The sequence below is a fragment of the Pseudonaja textilis genome, chromosome 8 (assembly GCF_049901715.1).
Source record: "Pseudonaja textilis isolate UNSWEBS1 chromosome 8, rPseTex1.2, whole genome shotgun sequence".
Classification (NCBI taxonomy): Eukaryota; Metazoa; Chordata; class Lepidosauria; order Squamata; family Elapidae; genus Pseudonaja; species Pseudonaja textilis.
The window spans coordinates 21,528,424-21,554,190 of record NC_141997.1 but is presented as its reverse complement, the minus strand read 5'-3'; the positions used below and the strand labels follow the sequence as shown (position 1 = coordinate 21,554,190).

The 25,767-nt window shown below is 36.9% G+C and overlaps 1 long non-coding RNA gene across 3 annotated transcripts in view; it reads right to left on the bottom strand.

Moving 5' to 3' along the window:
* Positions 1-4,473: 4,473 nt before the first annotated feature.
* LOC113440844 (uncharacterized) overlaps positions 4,474-25,767 on the bottom strand; it is a 56,507-nt gene continuing 35,213 nt past the window's right edge. For all 3 annotated transcript variants that reach the window (XR_015744572.1, XR_015744571.1, XR_015744570.1), the window contains 2 exons: positions 8,517-8,580; positions 4,474-4,638 (listed from right to left, as the gene is read on the bottom strand). This is a non-coding gene — a long non-coding RNA (uncharacterized LOC113440844). The remainder of the gene's footprint in view (positions 4,639-8,516; positions 8,581-25,767) is intronic.

Sequence of the window (25,767 nt, the reverse complement as noted above, 5' to 3'; positions counted from 1 at the left end):
AGACCAAAATAATGGTTGACACATCATCAAGAAAACCATTCCAATTTCATATATCCAGAATTTCAAAATATTCTGGTAAATTATAAATACAAAAAACTCACACAAAACAATATATTTATCAATATGCCATATTTGTATTCCAAATTCCTCAGCTATTTGCTTTTACAGTTCTCAGTGATCATAACCAACAACAACTGATATAAATGGAAGTTTAACAAATATAAACTAATTATTTAAATGATGTTAGTGTTATCAAGCTTGAGCAATTTAGCCTGAATTCCACCTAACAACAACAAAAAACCAACAGAGCTGGATTTTAAAAAATTAAGAAAATGTAAACAAAAAAAGGATAAATTAATACTTTTTGTTTTTATAATACATCTGTTTTCCATTAGTATTTCTGGTATTACCTTGAAGAAATAAGAGAATTATCATTCATGATCATCCTTTAGATATCAGTATGTGTCAGATCAAATTCGTACTTATTTAGATGTTCCTTAATCAGGCATACAGTGGGGATCTCTGATGACTTCATTATGCTAAGCAGAAATTGGCCTAAGTAGAAACCATGTGAATTTTAAATCATGGTATTGGGGTAACAGGTGGATATTCTTCATTGTTTTTCTGTCACAGTTTGTTCATGAGGCTTGGAAGAAGAAGATACATCAAGTCCATGATATTGTGCTTCCTGGAGCCTAAAGTCAAAGAGCCTTTGAGAAACTGTTCCCTTTCAATCATAATTCAAGACTCACTTTCCAGAAGAAGATGAGTCATTTGAATTAGAAGAGAAAGAAAAAATAAAACGGGGGAAAAAGAAATCTATGCTCTGTCAGGCAAGAAAGATCAGGTCCACACATGAGGTCAGTTAAACTGATTTATTGCTAATCATTCCTTCTCAGTATTGGTTAATGCCAAATATTCTTAAATACTGGTTAATACCTGCTTGGGGTTATGTAAGGGTCTACAAAATTCAAGGGAAGTTGGACTTAGTCTGCTTATGGCTACACAGGGATTCTAGCCTGTTCTCTCTTTTAGTCCCACTTCCACCCCCACCGCCATTCACTTGCAAATCATATGAGTGGGGATAGCAGAGACTCTACAAAGCATATATTAGTAAAGCAGTATGAGTGAGGATCTATTGTGGAAGGTATTTCTTTATTCATTTTTAGTGTTCCTGTTTCCCAGGAAAAAATATTTTTTCTCAATTTTGTATTTAAACGTATAAATAAATGAAAAGGACACTAGCTACAGTTTGTTGAGTGGGATTTCTATTCCAGAAGGATAGCTCTTATCCTGGTTTAAAGTAATCCAAGGCCACTTATCTTGAGAACATTTTCTGCTAAAAGCCAGGTTAGCTCCAACCCTTCTAATGTTCCCAAAGTCCTTCAAGAGCTGATTATGTCATCTGTTTTGAGTTCTCAGGGAACCAATAACATAACAAGAGCTTCAGTGGCACAGTAGTTAAAGTGCAGTACTGCAAACTACTTCTGAAAGCCAGCTGCCTGCAATATGGCAGATCGAATCCCACCAGGCTCAAGTTTGACTCAGCCTTCCATTCTTCTGAGGTGGGAAAAATGAGGACCCAGATTGTTGGGGACAATATGCTGACTCTGTAAACTGCTTAGATTGGATTAAGAATTAAGTCTAGGTTCTATTGCTATTGATGCATTTACTCACTCCTGTCTGTGGTTTGTATATATTATTTTTTAATTTATTTTAATTTTTAATAATGATTTATATTTTTATAATGATTGTTTTTAATTGTTGTTTTTATTTGGTTGTTTACAAGAAGAAATGAAAATAGTGTCAACTTAGGTGAAATGAGTAGCTATATATTTGTTAAATAAATAAATGTTGAGAAACAAATCTAATGGACTCTAAATATTTTGTTTAGAAGTAGTGCAGCTTCACAAGGATCTTATGTATTATCGATATAGCTGCTTAATTTGATGTTTTCATTTCTTCTTGTGGGCCAGTCTAAGAAACATCTTACAAAATGGCTTTTAAGCCATTATAAACAAGCTAGCACCAAAAAAGCTTTCAAATATTTTACTGTAAAGAGGAAAATAATAATAATAAATTAATTAGTAGCCTGATCCAAATATAAAGCAGATTTCACAAGATAGTACAAGAAAAATCTCAGAGCTTTTAGTGAATTCAAAGAAGAGAAATTTATATTAATGTTTCCTTGTAAACAATACCATTTCCACTGGAAATTTATACAATTGGAAAGAAGGACAAAGTATCTTTGCCTTGGCTGGAATAGATTGATTTGGGGAAACTGCAAATGAAAATTCTATCGTCTCATCACCAGATGCATGATGGGAAATTTCAGGGAAAAAGCGGTGCTTGTTTTTCTCAGGATGAAAAGAATGTAAATGGTTGAAATACTTCACAGAGTTTCCCAGATATGTCAAATTTGGGTTAGACTACTAAATTGAGAAGCAAATTCAACAAAAGATTAGAGTTACAGTATACGGGTTATCTTTGACTTATGATAACAACTGACCCCAAAATTTCTGTTGTTAAGAGAGACATTTGTTAAGTGAGTTTTGCCCATTTTATGACTTCTCCTGCCATAGATGTTAAGTGAATCACTGCAATTGGTAAGTTAGTAGCCTGGTTGTTAAGTGAATCTGGCTTCCCCATTGACTTCTTGTCAGAAGGTGACAAAGGTATACTCACATGACCCTCGACACAGCAAAAGTCATAAATATCATAAATATCAACTATTTGACAAGCATCTGAATTTTGATCACATGATCATGGAGATGCTGCAAAGGTCGTAACTCTGAAAAAAATCATAAATCACATTTTTCAGTGCCTTTGTAACTTTGAACAGTCACTAAATGAACTGCTGTAAGTCGAAAACTACCTGTACTTTATTGCAAAAAGCTATTGTTTTTTGAGTCTTGCCAATTTTAAGATGTCTTGACTTCAACTCTCAGAATTCCACAGCCGGTATGAATTTCAGACATCTTAAGGTTACTGTACCTGTTGCAATTTAGAAACTCTGCAAAAGGCTACAATAATCCAATTATGATTTAGCTCCTCTCCGTCTTTTACCCCAATGAATCAGAGGGGAGCTGGCCTAAATCCCTGCTGAATGCCAGTATTTCCCAGAGCTTCAAGAATGTTTCTTTGACCAGTTCTTGCCAAATTCTCGGATCTCCCTGATTTTCCACAAAATAATATATCATAATACAGCCTCTTTGCTCATCCATTTCCAGATTGGGGTTATGGCACAATAAAATGTAGAGCAAATTTCAAAATGTGCTGTGTACAAAAATAGAGAAGGACATTTCAGTCGATCATGTACAATGTCCATATGTAGGCGTAAAAATTCAGTATTTATCAGGTGGCAACAAGTTCATCTCTTGCTCAAATCATCTGCTGCCATCTAGTGCTTGCATGGATATGTGGTTGCCATACAAGTAGTTCTTGACTTCTGACCACAATTGGGGCCAGAATATCAGTTGTTGAGTGAAACAGCCCTTAAGTGACATATCATGTGACTGCTTCACTCAAGAGCCCCAATCCTGAGACTGCTGTTTCTGTTTGTTAAGCAATCTTGCAGGTCATTAAGCAGCTTGAATCCCAGGTAAAAAGTGAGTCAATACCTCAGGGGGTTGGGAGCACCAGCAAAGCTACATGCAAATTGGGGGTTTCTGGAGTCCCTCAGCCATCCCAGGGCAGCACTCATGTGGCCTGAAGAAGAAGGCCTTCAGCAGTCCCAGCACCTCAAGAACAGGCTGCATTCTCATAGTGCTCTGGAGGTCTCTTTCCCCCATGGTGCAAGACTTAGAAAACGGTTGCAAAGTGGCTTTGGAAAAGAAGGCCTGACACAAACAGGAACTGCTTTAGATAAGCTTGGTGGGCCTCTTGGCAGCTGGAGAGAAACAGCCAAATGAGAGCCTCATACGGCAGATCCTGGAGAGCATTTAGCAGCAGAGACAATTGTGCCATTCTCCAATGCACAATTCCTTGGATAATGGCCCAAGATGACATTTCTTAGTGGCTGCAGGTGTGCTAGAGCTGATCTTGAAGGGGCATGAGTGTAAGCAGGCTGTCAATCACCCTAATTGTAATCATGTGATCATGGGGATGTTGCAACAACTGTTGCTTTGGGCACAGGACATAAGTCTTTTCTTTCAGTGCCATCATAATTTTGAAAGGGCACTGAATGAGTGTCTGTAAATCAAAGATTACCACTAATGAAATCATATCCCCAGCAGACAAACTAGCTGCCAGTTAATTTTAAGGGAGAGCCTTTCCCCCTCTTTGACTTTGTGGATTTCTCATTGTTAGCAGGAAAAGAGGCAACTTCTATATCTGAATATCTATTTGTCTCTATCTTTTCTACAGGTGTTAAATAATTAGAGCTGGCTGAATTATGCACTGCAAATAATATTCATTGCGAATAGAGCCTCCCCCCTTTAAAAAAAGCCTCACAAATAATTAATGAAGCAATCCTGATTTTTGCAAATGTGTTTATTCTCATACACATTCATCAAAGACCTTGGACAAAGAATTTGTAGTCTTGAGAAATGCAATAAATCATTGCCTTCAGGTAATGTTGCTCGTGTTTGGTCCTCAAGCAAATGGATGTTCCCACTTCTAGGTCTGTTGAGTTAGAGACTAAATTTTAAAAAGAGAGAAAAAATAGGCAGCAAATTAACTGTTCAGTTATCCAGCAACAGTTGGAAACAGAAAGAACAAGGTCTGACACTTGGCATAGCCTCCCATGTCATTTCAGTGTCTAACTTTTCCTTGTCTCCTCAGTTGTTAATTATCAGGCAAATTCATTTCCCAAATATAGGTATATATTTTAATGCTACAATTTATAAAGGGAACATTTTGCAAATAAAATACTCAGTGTCTCATTTTAGAGCCATAACTTTGTAAGGCTGTTACATGTTAGCATGTAAATCAGATGAATATCACTGAGAAAACTTTTTAAAGTGATTTTCATGCAATCCTTTTTACTCCACATATAATTCAAAGCAGTTTGAAAACGACCTATGATCTTTTTAGGTTGAAATGCAAAGAAGATAAAGCCACAATCATGGATAGATAATAGCAAGGCAAAGTTACTAAAGACAGGATTTAACAGCTATTGTTTTCATTGGCGAAACTCCAGAACTCAGTTGTGTCCAGTTTTGTCCTTTAGCCAATGGACCAGGTATTATTAGAAAATTAGTTCTCCTTATTCTTAAACCAAGTGCCAAAAAAAATATGCAGAAGATCTTTGTTGGAGTGACACATCAATTTAAATTTGCCCCCTTCAGAAAATTTGATGTCAGTTGCTCTCAAGTGCAAGTTAATATATATTTATTTAATTTTTAAATACGATTTAAGCTGTAATTCTTTGATATTGCAGTTTTAAAAAGCTTCTTTCTTTTGAAGCTCATACAAAAGTTACAGTATTTATATTTTAACTACATCCTTTGGAATGCAACTAGAGGAATACTATAGATCGTTTAAAATAAAATATATACTATATAATACTGGTAATATAATAGATAATTCAAACAAATGAAAGAACATAAATTCAAAAGCACATATTTGTTTCTTCATCAGTTTTTAGAAAATTTGAAGAATTATTTTAACAGTTTATTATGGTATTATGAAACAAAGAATAAGAAGTGAAGCTATCGTAATGATCAGCATATCAAGAGAAAGAATAAATATTGTGTGGCTTCTTCTAAATCTAGAAAAGGCCTTTGACAACTTTTGCTGGAACAATGTGTTTATTATCTTCCAGAGAATTAATCTAAATATAGAGAGATAAAACACTGAAACTATGATGTTTAACAACAAGAATGTGTGTTGTTGAATAAGAAGCACAATTAATAAAAGTTTCCAATGTTGGTGTTTATAGTTATCAATAATATAAAGCAAATATAGACCAAGGATTAAAAGAATGAAAGGGACTTCACTAGTTGTATATGGCTAGTTGAAAAGGTCTGCTGAACACATAAGAGTTTGAAAATAGCAAGAAATGTGAAAAAAAATGTTTTTTGTTTTGTTTTTTAAGAGTATAACTTCAAAATAAATATATAAACACATTAATCATATAGAATATATATGCATTGCAAATGATATGATAATATATAAAATATCTCAAAAATAAAATAAGGCAATACAAGTTTCTAATAGAATAATTTCATAACAGAGGGAATTGGTTTTAAAAAGAAAAACATTAAATCCTATAAATTGTTGAGGTAATTCCTCGTTAGGAGAATGAGCGCATACAGGGAGACGTAGTGAGAGTAATGTTGAATAATACACACACAGCACACAGATAAACTGTACAATAAATGTAGGTTTTTACTTCCAATAAATGTATAAGCACAGTCCAAGATAAGCAGTCCAAGTCATTCACAGGTAAAGCAGTCAGTATTCCGTTCAGGGATAATCCAAATAACAAAGTCCAGTATCAAAAACAAACAGTTCAGTAACAGACTTACGTCAAATCAACAGTCAATAGGGAAAAATTGGAGGAACAGCAACCCTCTCCAGAATCACCAGAACAGGAACTAAACAACCCAGGTTTCTGGCTCCATCTTATGGCCGTTTGAGGAACCACACCCAATTACACTTTTAGCATTTCCTTAAAGAGACAGTATTAAAATGTCTATCCTGGTTTATATATTTTCCAACCCAAATAACTGTTAGGTGACTTACATTCCTAACATAAATAAATAGAAAAATGAAAGGAAGAAAATTGGAAGCATTTGAAACAGTGATGGAAAGGATTCTGGAAAGAAACTGGGTATAATTAATGAATTTTGAATGTGATGAAAAGGAAAAAGAGAAGGGAAGGGAAGGGAAGGGAAGGGAAGGGAAGGGAAGGGAAGAGGTCTAGCTAAAAATATAAAATTTTGTGAATCTGATTTATTTGGAACTACAATACTTTCCATAGCCATTATCATTTCATCAAACTTTTTAAAGAAGCTTTCAACTAAAAAAATAAATAATTTAAAAGAACAGGGAAGATATTTTCTGGATATGTTGATTCAAAGTTAAAAGAAAAATAATAAGCTCTAAATATTTTGCAAATTAATCAAATGCAAAAACCCTGTGGTAAAAGTCCAGTACTAATGTAAATCAAAGGGAAGCATTTCAATGTCTAAGAACACACCAGGTTTCCATATGAAAAAGCAAACGTTATTCAAAACATCGAAAGGTGGGGAAACAGATGAAATTCAGCAGAGGTTAAAGTAAATCATCATTCAGCAGCCATTCAACTTTTAAAACCCAAAAAACCAAGTAATGCAATAATTTTTTTTTAAAAAAGAAAGTTAAAACTCAGGCTTGCTTAAAAAAACAGAAGGTGGATGCCCAGTGACTTTCCTTCGTTCCCACAGAGAACTGGAATCTTCCAGACTCCCCTTCTCATCTTGGTCCACATCCAAAGCTGTTTTGTGTTATTCCTGAGTATTCCCATTCAAATTCAGGGAGCAGCACTGCCTGAGCACCAACTTTGGCAGCAAAATCAGTAGATCATTGGCAGGAAAAAGAAAAATCCCTACCACTCAACATTTATCTTGGAGTCTCATCACTATTACGATTACAGAGTGCTGTAAAGTGCTATGGGGCAGTATATAAGTCTAAATTCTATTGCTATTGCTAAATGAATAGAGTCCAAGCTCACAAGTTATGAGTGAGAAGTGACCGTTCACTGGGAGAGAAACATATTTATAATGAAGGATTAAGTGCCTCAGATTAATGAAAAAAGTTGGTGGATGTGTCTTCTCCTCCTCTTCCTCCTCCTCTCCTTTCTCTCCCTCCTTCTCCTTTTCCTTCCTGAACTTTAAGGTAGAACTGGCCTAATATTCTTCTGTGTGCAATCAGAGATGGAGCCTTGAGACAGATAATGTAATGCTTTGGTTGTACATATTGTATATATAAAATTTTGGGAAAAGAGACAATTCAAAGAATAAGGTTATTCCCACTGTTGCAACAATTGATAAAACTAATGGATAGATCACAGAAGGAGATAATTCATCATGAAAAATGGTGATAGATGCTGGGAAAATAAGAAAAGTTAAATAAGGGAAGGGAAAATAAGGAAAGTGTGTTTCAAAACATCTTTAACACTAGTTAGAAACAAAGCAGCATAGAATTTTGTAAACTAGTTTCCACTGCAAAACCAATAATAGGAATAAGAGAATATTTGATGTGGAACAAAAGAAGAAAACCCTGGTGGCCTCAATGTTTCTTTTTCCTTGCATTATTTTCATTATTATCTAAATAATGTTTGCCTTATTTTAAATAAGATGTGATATGTCATAAGTTTGGACTAGAAGGAAACTTGGTTTCTTTGAATGCTGTTTCATTAACTTTCAGTCTCACCAGAAATAAGAATCAGCTCAGTTTTATTCAGTTCAGTATTGTACTAATACAATATGTTTCTTGGAGAATTATTTAATTGCCATCATTGTTTATGCTACTGAGAGTTGCTTTCTTTAAAAGAAAGGGGCAATTCCACCAAATTCCATATTCTTACTTACCTTTCTTTCCTCTCCATAATGTTTCCAACTTCATATCAATGTGATATCAAAAGGCTTATCCTTCCTGCAAAGACAGCAGTGAAATTACCAATTATGAGTGAAATGGTGCTTAAGACAATTTAATAATTTCTGTAGTTGAGATAAAATTAAGTGCATAATCAAGAGTAAGTCCTTATTACGGACTCCCTTTTTTGTATCAAAAAATTGATGAAGATGATTTAAGTGTCCTTTCTATGTGAGAGAATAGAATCTTGGCCCTACCAAATTAGAAAGGGAAGTGCCATTTCTCTGGCACAGACTGATTGTGCCCATTTCAAAAATAATTAAAAAAGAAAAGCTTTGCATTTTGCACAAGCCCTGCACTGCTCTGATATTCATTAAAGCATCTCTTTCATGAAACTTTCAAAGCAGCCACATCTCGTTTAACTCCATTGGATCTAATTAGGCTTTTGTCTTTGATAGTTTATTAGTAGCCTTCCCCAACATGATGATCTGCATAGGCAATTCAGCTCTCACAATTTTTCAAGCCAACATATCTGGAAAAATCAGGTTAGAGAACTAGGTTCAAAGTTTGTACCCCAAATCTATTAGTCTTGAGTTTTATCTTGTTTTCAGAAAATTCTTATCCTCCTCCTGCTTTCTTTTGATACTTGATAAAAAGTTTTTATTTTTGGTACCAATACAAAATTTTATTCTGTCTCTTCAAACTTTTTTTAAAAGGAACTATCAAAAAATCCATCAATGAAGACCACAGTGCACAGTGGTTGGTATTGATGATGAAGATTACATCTTTTAAAAACGAGCTATGAAACGATACGCCATTACTGATGAGAATTTTATAAAAGAACAGAAACAATCTTTTCAAATAAGAGCTTTTCAGATTCTTGTTGAACAGCAATTGCACTTTATTATTCTCTGTTCCTTCCCTGGGGTGGGGAGGGAACTCAAGAAAGCTTCTTCAAACTTTTCATTACTTTGGTCTTCAGTGTTGTGGGCTGGTGTCTCAGCCAAGATTTCTATAGCTGCCTGTCTTTTTATCCCAATATCCCAAATCAAAATACTGCTGAGAAAGGGACACTATAGGACTGTGAGCTGCTAGACTGAGTGCCTCTTTTTATGCTTTATTACTTCTTTTCATTCTTCCTTTTCATAATTCAAAAGCAACCATTGGTTCTGCATAATTGGATAAATACCTTATTATCAAAAAAGCTAATGCTGGGTTGCATTGAAAATGGAAAAGACAGAATGGGTAACCAAAAGGAAAGGGAAAGAAAGTATACACATGACTGGCAGTTCCCATTTCTTTACAAGTGTTACATTTCGGTCCCCAGCTACTACCACATGTTTCCTGTTCACAGATAATTTGTACAACATATTTTATCATTCAGTTTTAGACACAGTTGAAAGGCTTTTGCCTAAGGCTTAGAACACTTTGAAAATTGTATACCATTTGCAAAGCTTTCTTCTGCTTCAGTGTCCAATTAGGTGACTGCCTTCCTACAGACACTGAATTTATCATTTATGAAAATGGGATTTCTTCTCCCCAATCCCAAGGTGAACAGGAGTTAAAAAAAAAAAACCTACGATTCTCACAGAAGAATTTGTGAATACAACAATTGTTCCTCTGCTACCACAAGTTCAGTGTGGTAAAAAGCTGGCTCTTATCACTGGAATAAGAGTATGTTGGCCTTCAGAGGCTTGAGGTCTATTTTCTTAGCAATAATAACAGTAATAGAACATGGTAGAGATATGATATATATTCTAATTAATTGCAAGCAAAATTCTTGGCTTGTTATTTTATTCTTTTGCCTTTTGTCTACTCTGCTTCACTAAACTTTTCTTGTCTGTTAAATAACAGTGACCACACTTTGCACACTTGTGTGCTAAGAGCTTCCCCTGCTGGACATTTCTAGAAAACACGCCTTAGCTGGAAAACCTACTCTCCAGATCTAATTTCACACTTCATATTCTTGACATAAGAGTAGCATTGGTAGCTGATTAAGCAATGTATTATGACCTAAATGTTTTTTTTTTTAACTGCATTGTTAGGTGTGGCATTGTATCAAATAAAAGAAGTCTTGCAGTATCTTAAGAACAACCAGTTTTCTCGGGCAATGGTTTCAGGGAGTTAAACTAAACTTCAACAAATGGATGAAATGGATTCTCATATAGCCATGCTGTACAATTTAGTAAGCAATACAAATGGCAAGAGTTATTGTCTGATATGTTTATGTAAGGCACAAACTATAACACTTCTTAACATTATAATACAGAAAACCCTAATTTCAAATGACACTGAAATTAAAGTTATTGGTAAATAATTTAACTATCTATTCCAGTTTACAGATTGGTGCATTTAAAATAATTGGTATATCAATATTATTGTTCAAAGAGCTACATCACAAAATTACAAAAAGTGATATTACATTATAAATGTGGTTTCAAGATCCAAAATTCAAAGATTGTTACTTTGTAGTAAATAGAAAAAGAATGATTCCAGAAGTGTCCACTATATTATCTGAGATAAATAGATGAGAGAGAGAAATGATAGGTATATGATGTCATCTATGGCCAAACGTTTTGACTACAGCATGTTTTCTTTGTAACATGAAATTATACATTAAATTTTAAAGTATTTTTTCAGAAATATAATATCTTAACCTTCAAATTTATGATAGATATACAGTATTTATATAGTAATTTATCTCATGAAATCTCAATGGGAGTTAGATTTGATCCCTGGATAAATTACTATTTTTATGTACAAAGATCACTGTTGAACTGTTTTTCCTCCTCCTATATTTTTCTCTATTTCCTATAATATTTATAATTGTACTTTTAAGAGTTCCTTTATTATCTTTTAAAATATTATTGCATTAATGCCTTGTGCTTATATAACTACATGTACACTTCTGGCTAGAAGAGAACTCGCATAGAGGTCACAGCTTTGTAGATGAACAAAGTTTTGGCTGTCCCAGAACTAGATTAAAGATTCTGCCTTTTTACTTTGCTGCAGTGCATTCTAAATTAAAAATAAATTATAGTATTTGTGTCTACTTTCTTCTGATAAGATGGAAGTGAGACATTTTAAAAGCGAATCTAAATTATAAATGTCATAGTCTCTGAAAATTTCAGATTGCAGCCAAACTAATATTTTGCAGCTCTGAATGACTATGTCTGTGTGAATATGTGTTAGGTGAAATAAAGAGGAGGCTGGCTTCTGAATCTCAGGCACTGTCAGAAAAATGCCATGTTTTGTTGGTCTACCAGAGAGCTCTATGTAGTTGTTAAGTGAAATATATCAATTAAAACCCTGGGAGACTTAGAAAAGCAGTACTGTGAGAGGCAAAACTAACAGGATTTTAATCTAATTGTGCACTTATCTATTTTGTAAATAGTCAGTTACAAACTGCCAAGTGTGCTGAAGACTATGCTAGTCAAAGTTGTATCACAGCATTGAATTAATAATGGGTTGCCAAAAGAAATGGAAACCTCGTTCAAGAACTGAAAATGCATTTTCACTGACCTGATCACATGACCTATTTCAGTGGCTACTTAAACATGCAGGAATAGGGAAGGAGAGGGAAGGAGAGAGGAGGGGAAGGGAGGACATTTACCATATATAAAAATTTCCATGACATTTCTTTTTAGTTTTCTTTCCATTAGTCCAAAAGAAAAGTCTCTGGTTTCAGTTGTTAAAAATTTTCTGGATTGATGTATGTATTTGTGTTCAAATTCTTTTAGCTTTTTTGAATGTCCACCAAACATGGTAAAATGTCCTTTTATGTTGTTCACATTTAGAGCAAAGATTCAAAGTGCATTTGTATATTCTAGACAAGGGGTGTCAAAGTCAAGGCCCACAGGCCAGATCTGGCTGTTGTGGTCTGCCAGAAGCCCGCGGAGCTGGAAGTAGAGTCAGACAGTCCTAGAGTCTGGGGAGGACTTGGATGAGGGATCTGCATCCAACACAGAGATGGGGTAAGGGCCTATCTGAGAGTTATGTGCTGACTCTGGAACCTCTAGAATCTGACATCAGCAAGGCAGAGGAACAGGGGGAGCCTGTTCCCAGTGTGCACTTGTGCAGAGCTGCCAGAAAGCAAGAACAGTTAAGACAAAAGGGGTGACTTGGGAGTAAGGCTTGGAGATGATTGCCCCTTCCCATAAGACATAAAGGAGGAGCAAAGGGACATGAGCCTTTGCAGGAAGCAACTTTGATCATTCTGGTTGGTTTAAACTCTGAAGTTCCATGTTGACTTTGTGCTCCATTTTTCCTTGTACAACTAATTGGCAATTTAGTCGTTAGCAGCATTTCAAGGGAGATAAATGTGGGTGCTTATCAGCTTTATCCTGAAAGACTATGGCAGACTTCTGTTGGACTATTCATAAACTGTTTGGGACTCATTACGGGCTGTGAATGCATATAATTCACAGCCATTGAAATTAAAAACAAGGTTTTTGGGAACACCGTGTGATGGTTACTGTCTCAGGAAGCATTGATCAGAATACCAGCCCATGATGTGGTCAGATCCAGCCCGCAGGGCCATCCTGAAAACTGCAAGAGGCCAGCCCACATTGCCTTGGCCCATCCCATCCCATCCTAGCGGACACACACACAGGAGGTGGGCAAGTGCACAGAGATTGGCTATGCTCATTGGCCTTGCACCGTATCTCTCCTCTGTTCTCAGCCTCACCTCTTCACCTTGCCTCACTTTACAGCAGCACCCACAACAGCCTTAAGGAGGAGCTAAGTATGCCAGGACACCCCCTAGTGGGGTTGGGAAGAATGCCTGGGGAGGTAAAAAAAAAAAAAGAAGCTGCTTGTGCATGGCTGTTTCTGATGCCGGAGGGGCTGGCAGGGCATCAGTGCTTGCACATAGTTGGGAAGGGTTTCCAGGGGGTCCAAAAGTACTGGGGCACAGTGAAAGGGGCAGCCAAACTACATGAAGTGCAGTGGGGAGGAGGAATGAAAATAGAAGCTGCCGAGGGCAATGGGTAGGCAGAAGTGCGTGAGGGCTTCCCATTTTGATCTCTCCACAATGCCGTTGCCTCTCTACCTGGATTCCAGCCTAAAACCAAACATAACTGTCCCCCCACCCCACTCCTGTACCCTTAGACCAACAAGCACCCTCTCCAGCCTCATGCAAGCACCAATGCCCCATCAGGGGCCCCAGCATCAGAAACTGTGTGAGGCAGGAGAGCAGAATGGGGAGTAATGATACACTGATGGACAAGTGTGTCTGTTACCTGTGGAGGCCCTCGAGCTCTCGTAGTGAAGCAGGCAGGATAAGGTGCAGGATGGCATGGGGCAGTAGGCTTTGGCGGTCGCTCTGATCTCTCCTTCCTCTGTTAGAGACCTCCGGATCACCCCTCCCAGCCTTGTCTGACCCCTTGACATGAGCAATGTCAAGCTGGCCTGGTCAAGTTGGCTATGTCCACCTGGTCACATGATCACCCAGACATGCCTACCCAGACATACCTATCTGGCTGTTTGAGGGCAATTGCAATGCTGATCCAGCTCTCAATGAAATTAAATTTGACACTCCTGTTCTAGACAGTTTCTGTGGTGATAAATACCCATGATACAGTATTTCATTCACATTGTACTTAAGTGTGTTACCCCATTTTATCATGTATTCCTTCATTTCTTCTTCTATTTCATCTTTCAACAAGTTTATACATTTTAGTAATAACATGATCATTAATAGTACATAAATCTATTTCAAACACAGTCTTGTTTTAAAGTCCACTTTAAATCTTCCTGGTAATAAGAAATCTTCCTGTGCATATGAAAATCCATTGATGTTAATATCCTCTTATTAGAACTTTTCTTCATTTCATTTTACAATCACCTTGAGAAAATTCTAGTGCGTCATGGTAAGTTAACCATTTATGTCTATTTATCATTTATCGCAGTTGCGGGATTCAAATAATTTAACAATCAGCTCGCCAAGGCTCAGGTTGGCTGTTGTGGAAAGTGTAGCCCATCCCCGTCCTTCAGCTCCACCACACATGTGGGATGAGCCTGCTACAATGGCCAACCTGACCCTGGGCAAACCGGTTGTTAAATTATCCCCCTCCCGCTATCAAAGAGGATCCTGGGTGCTGCACTGCAATGGAGAAACGGGAAATGGAGCAGTCAGCACAAAGGAAGGGGGAGGAGCAGGAAGGAGAAAGAGAGGAAGTGGCCTTCTCCTTCCCTCATGCCGGCCACTCTGTTGCCCGTTTCTGCTTCCCAAAGAGAATTTGCGCATACACCATAAGATGTTTTTATGATGCTCTACTAAAAGATACTTTAGCCTGAACAAAATTCAGCCCTCTGACTAGGGAATTCCCTGAAATAAGACAGAAGAAGCCCTGTGATAAGGATATGTTAAGAAGTGTATCTCACACACAAGTTCAATTTCAGCTTGACTGTAACAGCAAATTTGGGGGGAGTGAGAGATTTTGTCTGTCTTTGTGGTGTCAGTTTAAAAGGAACAAAGTACATTAAATAGGGCAATGTGAAGGGCCACTGGTAATAAGATGCTGTTATACTATTATTTTTTGTTGTCTATATAACAGAATTTAAACACTTGTAATCTATGAAACATTTCATTTTCATTAACTGTCAAGTGAAGTGTACATTGGAAATCCCAAATATGGTCTCAGGCCTCCATTTATTTACTTGTTCCATACGGCAGCATAAGACACACAGTGAATTTCCAATAAAATTGGATTATTATTATTATTTTTTTTGCTGAGTGTGGAAAATCAAGTTTTACAATTCTGCTTTTATTAAGCATAAGCAAATACTAAAATTAGTTCCTTGTCAGTGTCTTTGCTAACAAATATCACTATAAAAGTATTACAATAATGTTTCATTTGTATACTTAATTAGGCAAAGTTGCTTGGAACCAGATCAGACTATTCATCTTGCCAAGCAAGCAGTCAATATTTCACTTAATATATTTTCTTTATGAATCAACCAGAAGTCTTTCAGATTATAGTTTGCTTTACTCTTTTTAAGTGAAATTTTGAAAGTGGGACCTTCTGAGTGAGAACAGTCTGCAATCTCAGTGCTATATTTTATACACTTTTATTTGGATGGGAAACTCAATAGTAATTCTATGACATGCTGATGTTTAGGATTCAACCATACTTTCTTTCTATGTTCTTATTTTTGTCATCTTGTATGTACCCATCAAGAAATTTCTTAATTACTTTTTTGCACCATTCTATTCTTCAGGCCACAATACATTAGATTGAAGTTATTTTTCTGTAGGCCTAGCTCGATTGTATTTTTACAAAATTTAGGATTTTCTCAGATCCCTTCTCCCCAATCATTTTGGCAACTTAAGGATCCATGGTCAATTAATGTGTTCAAAGAAATAATAAGGTTATTAGTACATTGGAATAATTGCATAATGATTGAAAATAAAATTATAATTAGGGTTCACATGACATTTAATATTCTGTTTCACTCCCTTTAGTCTCATAATATCTCATTCCTATGACAAAAAATTGAGTAGGATTTACTGTGCAGTGACTGGCAACTTTACAGCAATTTCCAAAGTATGTTTACTAAAAAGATGTTTCATTCTAATCAGCTTAAAATTTGCTGACAATTTCAATGAGATAAAAGTTCTTTTAATGTGTTTTTTCCCCACCTACAGTAAAGTAAACTGTAATTAATTTCTTGAATGATTTTACCCCAATGTTTAATTGTTTTTTGCCTATACCTCATATTTTTTGGTTAACATTGTATTTTTTTATTAAAAAAAACCCTTTATATTAATGAAAGCAAGAATATTGTGAATATAATCTGCTTATGAATGGAAATGTTTAACCAGGAACATCTCTACCAATGTCAAAATATACCACATCTTCTCAAAAATATTTTAAAATAATGCTTGGCATATGTTAATCAACCAAATTGTTGATCTATTATTTTAATATTTCAATAAGAAAAGAGCTGGCGGGACCTTTGATGTCTTCTAGTCCAATCCCCTGCTCAAGCAGGAGACCCTATACCAGTGGTGGCTAACCTTTTTGGGCTCCTGTGCCAAAATTTGTGCATGCACTTGTGCATGCGTGCTCATGTGCCAGCACCCAGAAGGCAATGTGCATGCCCCCCCTGCCCCCTGCGCATGTGTATGCAATCCTCCCCCCACCACCCCCTTACCTGCACTGTGCCTGCCAGCTGATTTCCAGCCCGTGTGAGGCCTTTTTTTGGCCTCCCAGAGGCTTGAGGAAAGCTTCTGTAGCCTTTGCAGGCTGAAAAGTGGACCCGTTTTGTCACTTCCGGTATTTCCAGAAATATAGGAAGTGATGAAACAGGCCTATTTTTCAGCCTGCAAAAGCTTTCCTCGAGTCCCTGGGAGACCGAATATCAGCTGTGAGGTGCGCACATGCACAGTGAGGTAAGTTTGCCTGTGGCTCACGTGCCAGCACAAATGGCTCTGCATGCCACCTGTGGCACGCATGCCATAGGTTCGCCATCACGGCCCTATACCACTTCAGATAAGTGACTAACTATAAATGTCCAGTGATGAAGCATCCACAATGTCTACAATTTATACAGCGATTCAGATCGAAGTAGAATTAACAAGATATTCCATTTAACATGCTTAATATTCTGCTTTAATAAGTATCAAGCTAGATTTCACCACAATTACAAAAATAATACCGTGTTTCTCACAAAATAAGGCCGGGCCTTATTTTTTTGAGCCCCCAAAATGGCTAGGACATCTTTTGGGGGTGAATTGATTCTCCCCCCGCACACCAGCACCATCTCCAAAAACAGTGTCTGAGTCGCTCCCGCTTTTCCCCGTCCCCATAACAACAGGAAAAAAAACACTTTGAGGTACCTGGGAGCACCGCGTGCTGCATTTTGGTTTAATCCCAAGCAGCTGGGTGGGCATGAGAAGAGCCGAGCTAGCGTCTCTGCTGCTGCTATGCTTGGTGCTCCAGCCTCGGGCTCTGCAAGTTGGCAAAAGTCCTGGTGCGCAGCCCGCTCCTGCATTCCAAGCACCCAGGCCGAGCTGCAGCTGTCCCGCTCTCACAAGCGCCATCTCCAATAACAGTGGCAGCAGCGGCGGGAACCGTGGAAGTTACGGAGGTGGCTCCCCCACCCGAGAAGTGACTGAAACACTTCCACGGTTTCCGCCACTGCTGACCCAGGTAAGGGAGCCCTCTGTGCTCCACCATGGTGTTAGGAGTGGCTGATGGTGAGGAATAGCTGCCCGCTGGGCACTCCTAATGGCAAATTCCCCCTTGCCTTCCCCCCCCCCCCCAATTTCACATGTTTTAAACTAGGCCTAAATTTGGGAGAGGGGCTTAATTTCATTTTATGCCTAGAAAACATGCTGGGTCTTCCAATTGGGGGGGCTTATTGTTGGAGAAACACAGTAATAAAAGTTACAAATGAGATAAAGATGATGTCATACTGATGCTCCATTAAAAGATAGTGACAATTCCTAAAATGAATATTCTTCCAAAATTCCTCTATATATTTCAGACGATTCCAATTAAAGTACACAAAAAGTTTTTGAAGAACTTAACAAAATAACTGCAAAATTCATCTGGCAAGGGAAAAAGCCTAGAATAAACCTAAAGGCAATGCAGGATATAAAGAGCAGGGGAGGGCTGGCACTTCCAAACTGGGAGTTGTATTATAGTGTGGCCTCTTTGGTATGGTTGAAGGAATGGGTGAATTTAACCAATAAGAGAATATTACTTTTAGAAGGCCATGACTTATAGAGGGGATGGCATGCTTTTTTATGGGATATTGGGAAAACTAGCCAGAAATATTTTCACAGACACCTAATCAGAGATACATTATTGACTAATTGGAAGAAAATATGGAAAAAACACTACTTAAAGCTACCAATTTGGATCTCAACAATGGAGGCAATGACCCACCCAAATAATCCGGATATTACTAAAATGATTAAATATAAGGACCTATTGGATACACAAGGAAATCTGAAATCGTGGCAAGACCTTCAAGATCAGGGATTAAAAATTGATCGGTGGGCATATCTTCAAATTCAAAGTAGATACAAACAGGACAAGAAAGAATTTGTAATTAATAATAAACTCCAGCAATTAGATAAAATTTTATTAGGATCAGGCAAAAAAAATATAACAAAATTTTATAATTATTTATTAGAGGTAGAATTAGAGGAAGAAATTGTTAAAGGGAACATGATAGCCTGGAGTAGGAACATAGGACGTAGTATCACCTTAACAGAATGGGAAAAGGTCTGGGGTAGAAATAACAAAATCACAAAATTGGATAGCGTACAAAGAAAATGCCTATAAAATGTTTTATAGATGGCACCTTCCTCCTTCGAAATTAGAGAAGATGCATCCCAATATGAGTCCGAACTGCTGGAAATGCAAAAAAAAAGAGGGAACTTTCTTCCATATGTGGTGGTCTTGTACAGAAGCTCAAAAATATTGGCAGAAAATTAGAAATTGGCTGGAGGAAATGACAAGAGAACAGATCGAATTTAAACCAGAGTCCTTTCTGTCAGGGATCTTTGATAAAGAACTAACAAAAAAAGTGAAATATATAATAATACATATTTTGACAGCGGCCAGATTGGCTTTTGCACAATGATGGAAACAGCCTCATGATCCATCACAGATGATTATTCAAAAAATTTCAAGTTGTGCAGAAATGGACAAATTAACCTTGGCATTAAAAGATAAAAACACTTCAATATATTATGACAGCTGGTACAAATGGATAGACCAAAGATAGATTTCACACTAAAAGGCAAAAGAAGATATGATAGAATCATAGTAGTGATATACAGATATATGTAAGGATTAATTGTGTATATGGCATAAAATAAGGATAAAAAGAAGGTCTCACAAACTGTTGAAGATGAAAATGTTTTTAATTGTTTTCTATCTTTTTCTTTCTATTCTTTATTTTTCTTGTTTTCTTTTTTTCTCTTGCATTTATGTATGTGTTGTTGGTCTATTTTAATCGTAAAATCAATAAAGTGTATTTTTTTTTAAAAAAAAGACAGTGACAATTCCTTAAATGAAAATTTGTTCCAGAAGTGACATTACTTGACGATACACTAATAATGTAATCAAAGGAAGAGAGAGATGGAGCCAAAGAGAGACCACAAAAGAAAAGAAACTATGAAAATACCTTTGGCAATCCGATTTAGGCAAGGTAATTGGAAGAACAGCTAACGTCAAAAACTTCATATGGATACTTTGATCACAAGCAGCATGGAGACTGAAAGTTTTTTGAACAACAAGCCATATGAGTGAAAATATTCATGGCATAATTAGATAAATAACAGATCTAGTGTCTATTTTTATTTTCCTTGATGAGAAGCATTGCAGGAGAGACTGCTGGTAGTTAATTCTCCCTAACAACAATCTGTGTAATCACAAACCCCAATTAGCTGTGCCTGTTCTATGCTATACAAACTATTTCCTTAGTGCTTCACATCACTACTTTGTAATTAGCTTTCATCTACATGAGCTTTGACTAAAAAAAATATATAAAAGGGTGTAAGTGATTGTACTGCCACTCAGTATTCTGTGAAATAATCGCCTGCGATTTCAATCAGATTAATTTTATCACCCGTATTAAGGAAAATTACCTCCCTCTTTACTTTCTACAGCTGAGGGCTATTTCATTTCCTGAGATGTTCATAAAAGCATAATATAAAGCAATCTGTAATTGTAAATATCCTTTCCTAATAACTTTGAGATATTTCCTTAATACGTCTTTACATTTGGAGTTTCCGTTCCATAAAATACAGTAACAAGTGCTCTATTATGCTTAAGTATGTGCTGTTAAGCTGGGCAACTTAGTACCGGCCTTCCTGTTTTTACATAGGGTTATATTTAACTTGTAGATAATGGGAACAAGGTTTAAAAGTGATGGAGCGGAATAATGGCGTTGCGGCAATAATATATCTTACTGCTGTGAAGAACAGCCTTTTAACGCGTCTTGCAGGTCATCCAGCACAGATTCCATTTTTCACTGCCTGACAAGTTTCACCTTCACCCACTATGTGAACAAATACTAAAACAGATTTTTCAAAGAAAGGCTGCAATTTTTCTGAACTGTCCCCTACCTTAGGGTAAGCAATCTGCTTGTGTGAGGTAAGCAATCTACCCCCTCAAAAAAAGTTAGAAGTTTCATCTTTCAAACCTAGCAATTGTTAAACTTTTTTTTTAAGCAAATGAATAAATGATCTATAAAATAGGGAAAGGTTTTACCCTGAGGATAGTTGTATGTCACAAGTTAGAGGCACTCACACAGAGTTGTGTATCTACCTTTATTGAGGGAAGGTACTTGGGTATTTGTTTCACATTTAAAGGATGGATGTGATGAATATCACTATGGAAACCATATGTACAATAACATTCAATAGAAGATCCATTTTATCAGAAATTTGCCTGCATATAAATTCTTAGATATTATTCATTCCGCTCCACCACCTAAAAAAAATTAAAAATGTCACTTTTTGTATACTAGCCAGGAGTATGTACTATGCTCTTTTACTTTCCCAGTAATGTCAGTAAATCCATTTCCAATAAAAAATGTGCATCTTTTAAAAAAATTTATAATGCATACAAAGATGAAGAACACACATACAAGTATGTGACAGAAAGTCTGGTGCAAATATAAACCATTCTCATGTTGGCTCTTATTAGGAAGTAGGGCATTTTTCAAGTTTTAAATCAACTTTCATGCAGGAAAATTTCTGAAGCTAACTGAGAAAAAAAATCCAAAAACTTTGTGTAAGTGTTCTTATGCATATAGTTAATGAGACAATGCACTAAAGGCTATTGATGCAATGAACGTCATCTTCAAAAAGCAGCATATAACAATAATGTTTCCGATGGATGTACAAGAAAACCACTTATCACGCTGAAATGAGGCCACAGAATTGTATATTAATCTATGGAGAGACAGAAGAGGGTGAGTTAGTCCTTGACTTTTTTAGAAGAGTAGATTGGAGATGCAACTTGCCCCCTTGTGCTCATTTTAGAAGCAGAGCAATTATTCTTTCTAAAACATCACATGTTGTGAGGTATAATATGCTATACACCTTTTGGGTTTCATTAATTTAAATAAAAGCTTTTTGGCTGAATGGTGCCCCTAGTGTGAAAAGGCATTTTGGATTTCTATCTCCCAAACATAACAATCCAAATGCAACTATATAGGTTTTTAGTCCCAACATAGTGCCTGGAGCAAACAATGTTCTGACATGTTCCTTCACTCCTGCCAGGCTCCTTGCCCTTCTTAGCTTTATATTTTTTTAGGTTCTTTTAATTAAAAGAGGAAAAGAAAGCCAGCATGCTATGAAGTAAACCACTAGCCTCAAGCACAACCTACATTTCCAACAATACTTCTGGTCGAGCCATAGCTCCAGAAATATTAGTAGATAAGAAAATGAAAACTGTGGCCAATTTTTTTGTACCTTCTAGTGACTGGAACTGCATGCCATTGTCAACATTTGGGGAGAGTATTCTCATATTCCAAATATGTTTGTTTGTCTCAGAGTTTGAGACCTCTAGGAATCTATGTCTATAAATTCCAAAATTATATCTAAAAGCATCTAAAGAATAGAATGCTATCAAATTAACTTCTGGATAGAAGGATTAATCTAGTAATAGCTAAGTAGGGCAGTGCCAAAAATGCCTCCCTCTCTTTTTATAGAACTATTTTCAAGCATAAGAGGGAAAGCCCTATTTTGTCATTCTTGGCAAAACAGAAAAAAAAAAAAATTCCTCAGAACACTTGATATTAGGGACTTCATTTTTATTTTTTATTTTTTTAATTTATTCTGAATGGAAAGCATTTCTCAAACCAGCCCACCAGACTCGTTTTATTTATTTATTTTATTTTATTTTATTTGTCAATTGCTTACAAGATAATAGGTATAAGTATAAACATGAGTAAGAACACAGGAAATAGGTACAAATAAATGGGGACAATAGGACAGGGACGGGAGGCACGATGGTGCACTTATGCACGCCCTTTTCTCCACCTATAGACCTTTGAATGCCTCTGTAGCAAGATACAGTTATAATCTAATGTTGTATAATTTAATGTTGTTCTAGTCTTCTAATGTGTTGTTCCGGATATCAAGGATCTTTATTACCAAAATTAGTATTCTCTAATGGTGCAATGAAGGCTTCTCCCAAACTATAAAATACAAAACCAAGGTGAATTTTCAACTAGCAATTTAGAGAAACATATCAAATTCTGGGATTAAAATAAGAATATATAAAGTAAAGTAAGGGATTTAATAATAGTAGTAAATCCAGTGTACTAAAAGTAAACAAAATCAGAAATAATACAGTTCCCATGAAATCAGTACAAGAATAATTGCAAGTACATGTTGTCTTATTGATTTCATCAACTTTCCCTGGCATGGAACCTAAATTATCTTCATTATTGCTGAGACAGATCTGAATAATCATTGTCTAACTCAAACCAAAGGCATATCTGAAAGACCAGAGTTAATAAGGGTGCATAATGTGGAGACGTATATGAAGATTTTTACAGGTAACTTTAAGGAGTGTTTCTTAATTTCAGTGATGTTCAGACCTGTAGACTTTAAGTCCCAGAATTCTTAGGTAGCATTCCCCTCGCTGGGAAATTCTGAGAGGAGAAGTTCATAGTCTTAATGTCACTAAGATTAACAAACACTAAAATCTAGATAAGCATCTAAAATTAAAAAATGCTGACTAGAAATACCTTCCAATGTCAGGTGCAAACAATCAGATTACACAGGTGAAGAGTTCAATTATCTATTTTATTGTTCAAGCTTACAATTCTAGAATCTTCTCAAACTGGTAGTTTGCACCAGGGTCAGATTAAATAAGTTTCAATGGCATTTGGGGGAGTAGGATCAGATTTTGCCTTCTTATGCCCATGCAGGGATTCCAGTCTAATTCTCCATTTGACTCCTGTCCCTGGCTCAGTCAGTCTCTCTCACACACATTTGGGAAAAAATGCAAACTAAATCTCCTTTCTCTTGCATCAGCAGCACCTGAAGATAAAATTCATATACATTATTTCTTACTGATTATTCATGTTATATCCATGCGGTGAGGGTGTTTTTTCTTTCAAAAAATGAGAAGTATAATTTTACTGAAATACATGAAGAATATGAATTTGTTATTTTGGTTTGTTGGGGTGAGGGTTTCTTTTTAAATTCTTTCTGTTGATAATCTGCTGCCTCTGGCACAAAATCAGAGGTGGTATTCAAGCAGGTTCTGACCAGTTCTGGAGAATCAGTAGCGGAAATTTTGAGTAGTTCAGAGAAACAGAAAACACCACCTCTGACTGGAGATTTTATAGTATCCTTCCCCTGCCATGCCCACCAAGCCATGCCCACAGAACTGGTAGTAAAAAAAATTCAATCCCACTACTGGACAAAATGATTGGTAATGGTATTTCCTAGATATGGAGGATTAAGTTCTGGGTGACCTGCATCATATTCTTTGATTTATTTCCTGACTTCTCATAATCCTCTTCTATAGGAAAAGTCATGACTATATACAGCTAATAATATAAACGGAAGAAAGAAAATGCAGTGTTTCATTTTCATAGCATGTCTAAAATTTCTTGGGTTAATCTTTAAGATACCACAATTGTTTTTGTGGTTTGTTTTGCTGCCATATAGAGTTGAATAAGACAGCCTATAGGATTAGTCCCTATCACTTGCAGCTACTCCCGAACTTACTATTATTTTAGCCAGGTCAAAAGTTCTTTCATTTCAACTTGACCAATTCTAGCCTTAAGCTACCAATTCTCTTCTCATCTTGTTTTCAATATTGATTTTGCTGGTGTGATCCAGGGGTGATATTCAGCAGGTTCTGATCAGTTCTGGAGAACCGGTAGCAGAAATTTTGAGTAGCTCAGAGAACTGGCAAATCCCACCTCTGACTGGAGATTTTACAGTATCCTTCCCCTGCCAAGCCTACCAAGCCATACCCACAGAACCGGTAGTAAATAATTTGAATCCCACCACTGGTGTAAGCTCACATTACCTGACACTTTGTGCATTTTCTTTTGCATCTGCTACCTGATGATTGGGATAATGGACCCCCCATCGTCTTTGCTTTTTGACATCTTTAGTTGTTAAAGATTGACACCTCCAGTTTCCTAGATTCACCTGCTCCTGTCAACTCAGGCGGATTCTTTAGCATAACTTTTGAGTGCTTTGAAAAGAACTATCCCTTTGAAAATTGTGTTGAATACTTACCCTAGTGAATCTTGATCAATTCTAAAAAGAATATATATTTGGTAACGATTGTCCACTGCTTTTGCTAAGAATGCATTATGATAAGGAACATTCATGCATCTTTGGAAACAGCTTGTAGAGCCGTGATGGCAAACCTATGCCACGCATGCTGCAAGTGGCACACAGAGGCATGCCAGCCACCTGGGCATGCCAGCCACCACCCATTGCTCTTATGGATCCCAGCACATGCATGCATGCTGGCCAGCTGCTCTTTGTGCATGTGGGAGTATTGGAAATCAGAAGAGCAGCTCTCCGGAACACATGCATGTACCAGCCAGCTGGTGTGGTGCACCTGGGCGGGTACTGGAAACAGGAAGAGCAGCTCCCCAGAGTACATGCATGCACCAGCCAGCTGGTGTTCTCATGCACATGCATTTTAGAAACCAGAAGACCAGGTGGCCAACACACATGCACGAACTGGGAAGCTAAGCTTCTGGTTTCCAGTATTCCCATGCACATGCATCAGGGAGCTGCTCTTCTGGTTTCCAGCACACGCGCATCAGAGGTGGCATTCAGCAGATTCCGACCAGTTCTGGAGAACCGGTAGCAGAAATTTTAAGTAGTTCAGAGAACCGGCAATATCACCTCTGACTGACCGGCCCCCATCTATTGTCTGCCTCCTGAGTCCCAGCTGATCGGCTGGGTCTTCTTTTGTTGCCCTGCACAGGAGAACAGAGCTGGAAAGTAGGTTAGTGGGATGGGGAGGGAATGGGGATTTTGCAGTAACCTTCCCCTGGAGTGGGGTGGGAATGGAGATTTTACAGTATCCTTCCCCTGCCATGCCATGCCCACAGAACCAGTAGTAAAAAAAATTTGAATCCCACCACTGACACGCATTCTCCCATTTTGGCTTTTGGTGCTGAAAAGGTTAGCCACCACTGTTGCAGAACTTCCATATGTCTGACCAGATTTTCCTCAAATCTTCAAAAGACATATTATCATACTTTGATATGCTCAAAATAAAGAACTAA